At 50.3% G+C, this 4943-nt stretch overlaps 1 pseudogene; it reads right to left on the reverse strand.

Moving 5' to 3' along the window:
- Positions 1-1145: 1145 nt before the first annotated feature.
- Positions 1146-3903, reverse strand: LOC125155448 (T-cell surface glycoprotein CD1a-like; annotated as a pseudogene).
- Between the last annotated feature and the right edge of the window lie 1040 nt (positions 3904-4943).

Here is a 4943-nt window from a genome sequence, read left to right on the forward strand (position 1 = left end):
CAACACTCTTACTGGCTTTTTGGGACCCACTTGTTTCCCTCCAGGGATGCACTCACACTGCTACCTCTCAGGCACCACATTTATGCACCTGTGAATCCCCTGCTGGTTTTGCTAAAATGCAAATTGTGATGCAGTGAACCTCAGCTGAGGCCAAGCCCCTATATTGCCAACAAGCCCCAAGGTTACAGCTCTGCTGCTGTTCCTGAGCCACTCAAACAACCAGGACCTGCATCTGCCCTCCTCCTTTCATCCACAACAGGTCCACTCCAACAGATGCCTGTGTTTAAATAGAAATATCCACAGACAAAATTGTATTCTCCTCAGAGGCTCAGAGATGTTACCAAGGAACCATAACAGTATCAAGTCTCCAGACAAAGTGAAAAGACTTTTAACAAGAAGAACATCAAACGTCTCAACTACTACAAACACGACAGGAGGCAAAAGAAGAAAAAACTATGAAATTGGCATCAATTCAACACAGACTTTTATTAAGGGCATATTCCATGCAGATGAGACTCCTTGTCAAGGATGCAAATATTAAAAAGACACGGGCTTTGCACTCAAGAGACCTAGGAATTGGAAGGGAAAAAGGATGTAAATGTGGGGCAAAAAGGATGGGAAGTGAGGCGCAGATTACCCACAGTGCAGGTTAAAGTGGCAGAAATTCACACCAGGCAGAGACCGCTTCCTCTTGTGGATCAGGGAAGCCTCCCTGGAGGAAGTGACACAGATGCCTGTGACCCATGGAGGTACTCAGACTTCATTTTACTCTGAGATAAACTAGAGATTTAAGCCCCAGCATCAGGTCAGAACAAGAAATCCTGCTAAATTACGCTTAACTCATCTTGACAACCCATCATCGAGCAGAGAGAAAAGACAAAAGTTGCACACAGAGACTTGCAAATCCATCACCACTGAGCTGGGTTTAAGTAAGTCCTGACTCCTGGGCTGCCGGGATCTTGCTCTAAAGGGAGGCCAGTGAACCGATGTCTCCAGTGCATTTTCCTGGGAAGATCAAATTGGAAATTGCTCTGCAGTGGGTGTAGGTGAGGACAGCAGGGAGAGGGGCACGGGGAGGAAGATGGCTGAGGACAGAGAGGAAGGTAAGGAGACGCATGGGAAAGAGCAGGAAGGTGGTTCCAGACTTACCGACGCTTCCAGAGCCAGAACACAAGACCTGCCAGAAGCACCAGGGTCACGATCACCACCAGGAAGACCAAGCCCACCGAGTGGTGCTGCTCTGTGGGTTTGGTGCAGACGGTGTCAATTCCCATCCACCCCGGGTTGACCTGCACCTACCTGGTCCTTTTTGCTCCTGTCACCCTCTGCCTCACCAACCACCCTTCCTCTTTCTCCTCTCCCATCCCTGCTCAGAGATGGACACTTCACCAAACACTCTGCTTCCTCCCACATCTGTAGGATCCTCAGCTTCAGCTCTCCATTTCTTGCGTTATTAATTTTATGTCCTTTATGATCTGCAGTCCCTAGAATCCCAAATGTTTCATCTCACCCTCCTGCTCTGCTTCAGGACCACCCACCCCCTTTCCCAGCTGGACCCCTACCCTTTCTCACCCCAGTAGAGGACCACGTCCTGGCCTCCTAGACTGCTGTGCCTCACTCGGCAAGACAGGCCACCTGCCTCTCTGGCGTCCACATCCAAGGATGTCTGAAGATACCATGTCCTGTTAGCATGGGGCAAGACATCGCCTCGTCGGGTGCCCTGGTGGTCCTGGTCACCCCGCATCCACGTCACCCACACTGGCTTTGGGTAGAAGCCAGAGACGTGGCACACGAGGAACAGATGGCCAGGCCCCAGACTGGGGCCAGTGGACAGCCAGGCCTCTGGCCTCACTGCAGAGACAGGACAGGTATTCTCAGACTGAGAGGGTACGTCTTCACATCACATTAGAAATACACATCTTTCCACCTCTAGGAACCTGTCACCATCATCCCCTGACTCTCTTGGCCCCTACTCCACCAAATTTGAGAATATGGTGCAAATTTATGAGTGCACGGAGAGATAATGCTTGGAGAGAGGGAGCAGGACTGACCTTGTCGCTGAAGATCTGCCTTCCCTGCCTCAAGAAGACCCAAGAGGAAATGGGGGCAGATGTCACTAATATTTGCTTGTATTCGTAAGTTGGCCACATGGTACTGATTGAATAGTTTGGAGACCTGCTGAGCTCTCCTTCCTCCCTTTGGAGATGGCCACCATGACGTGTTCTGGAAGCTCACGAGGTCTGGTCCTTGATACGCAATCTGCATGAAGCCTGCTGATGCCTCTCCAAAGTGAGAATCGCAGCCTCTTGCCAGCTGTACCTGAAAGGGATCTGGGAAGAGAGAATGTGAGTTACAGGAAAGGGAGAGGGAAAGAGATGAAAGGAGATGAGTGGAAGCAAAGGACGGAGGAAGCAGAGGAGAAGTTGAGGGCATTGGACAGAATGGAACAAATTTGGTTTGAGTGGAGACTCAGACAGAGGGGAAGTGGTGGTCGCTGGAGGCAGAAGAAAGGTAAATTACTGAGAAAGGAACACATGCTGGAGGAGAAACAGGAAGGATGTAGGCAGAGAACAAGGAAGGGCTCCACAGGGGAGCTGTGATAAAATCATCAAGGGTGAGGGGAAGGCAGTGGGCAGAGGGAACACATAGACAGACAAATGTCTCTGATGGGTCTGAGTGGGGAGAAAAGCACATTTCTAGGATCAGTCACAGAGTGAGGAAGAGGAGAGTCTCTGGCTGGAGGCCAGGGAATGGGGTGGTCATGGGAGACTCTGGTGAGAGACAGGAGAACACAGCCTGATGTCAAGGAGAGGAGGGGAAATAGCAGAAGGCATGAAGCTTTTCAAGTTCGGGGTCTGGCTTCTGCCTCCTGAACGCACGGGTGTGATTCTGTTTTATGATGGGGAGTCGAGATGTTCAGCAGCCAGAGGAGGCTCTTCCCTAGAGGGAGAAGGAATTCATGGCGACACACACAGGCCACCTCCATCCCACGTGTCCTGAGGGACCCGAGCTCACATTCAAGCTGCCATTGACTGGCATGGTCCTGAAATATCAGAGAAATCTCATGGAGAATGTGTGAAATGACTTTTCTTGTTCCATTAGCTCCTCATTGCTGAAGTTGCCCCTGGACCACGGCCACAGAAAAATGAAAGCACCCGTCTTGCTGTCCCAGCCACGAGTCTGCAGTTCATCCAGCCAAGCTGAGCCCTGATTCTGTGTCCACAAACGGTTGCAAAAGGATGTTGTCAGTATGGTTCAAAAAGAGATTGGCTCTTGCAAGTCTGTGCCAGAAGAACAGATAGACACTGGGAAGGAGAGAGGATGCCAAAGAAAGTTGCCAGGGAGGGGCCCAAAAATCTAGAGGACAGGGAGCCGTACTTCTCTCAGGAGACATGTGCTGCCCCGGAGCCCCAAGCTTCATCCCCATCCTTCAGAAATGGGATCAGGAATGTTCAGGAACAAACAAGGCTGACATCCCTCACTCCCCATGAATGTGCTTGGGAACCCACACCACAAGTGCACACACACACACAGAGATAAATGCACATATGTACACACACACACTCAGAGTTGCATGTGTTTGCACAAACATAGACACGTATACAAAGAGCCGTACGGACACACACAGAGACATGCAAACAGACACCTATATGCACATGCTCATACCTACTAACACTTGCATGCAGACGCACAAGCACAGGTACACACATCACAAACATGTGTACCTATGCAGACACACATGTGCACACACGCAAACACACATGACTCACATGAGCACACACAGGTATGCATATGTAAGCGTGCATGCTTCTGCTCCCACAGGGCGTGCCCAGAGTCCTCACCATCATCACTGTCACCTCCTGGGACAAGAACTGTGAGCAACACCAGTTGCAACAACAGCATCTTATGTGCAGATGTTCTTTCTTTCTCTCAGAAAGTGGGTCTTTGGCGTCTGTTCTCACAAACCTCCCCACATGCAGCCCCTCTCTTCTGACTTCCTTCTCAACACACACACCTTCCCTGAGTCTCCACAACAATGCAAATGGGCTCCACCCTCAACCCTGGACACCTACTCAGACTCTCACTTCCCCTCCGGGTCTGACCCTCCTCTCCGGCTTCCAGCTTCTCCCTGTCACCAGCCTCCATTCTGTTTCCTGAGGTCCTAACTCAGGTGCAAGACCAAGTCTTGGGTGGCATGGAAAAGTGACCCTACCTCTCGTGCCTTTTCTCCTCATCCAGACAGTAACCCATGAAAACACACAGTTCCCCAGCACCCAGCCTTGGAGTCTGCTGTCACCCTGTCCCTCATGCCCTTGGGACACTCCCCCTGGACATCCTTCATGTCTCACCCCATGCTAGCTCATTCACATCTCTACTTCTCACTGCTTGTGCTAAAAAACAAAATCAACCAGATGAATTTGAAGGTCACCTTCCCTTAATTGGGAAGGTAGGGGTCTAATCATGAAAATGACCTCACCTCTTGGGGGATGGAGAGGATCCATGTGAGAGAGGACCTCACTGTGATGAACAGAGAATTCCTCACTGACAGGGGAAGACTTACATTTCTGGGGGAGGTTGGACTGCACTTAGGTTAGGTTAAACAAGGTTTGGGGAGTTGGCCTGCCCAAGGCCCCATTTTGAGTCCATGGGTTTCTTTTAACACTTACTCTATTTGCTTTTCCAAATTTCCCCATGATTGCCTGTGTAACAGTAGCAACAACCACCAGTTCACCATTATTTTAGGGGAGAATCAGTTGCCATCAGAGAGACCACAGGACATTGAAACATCTGAAGAATACCCCCTCAGTCGGACTTGCATTCATGTATATTCACCCACCAAACAGTCGCTTAACAGCTTCCTGGATCCAAGCACCTTGCTACATTCATGAAACTATAGTGTTCATGGGGTGCCTGTGGGCTTACTTGTTGAGCATCCGACTTTG

This window comes from Prionailurus viverrinus, chromosome F1 (genome assembly GCF_022837055.1).
Source record: "Prionailurus viverrinus isolate Anna chromosome F1, UM_Priviv_1.0, whole genome shotgun sequence".
Classification (NCBI taxonomy): domain Eukaryota; kingdom Metazoa; phylum Chordata; class Mammalia; order Carnivora; family Felidae; genus Prionailurus; species Prionailurus viverrinus.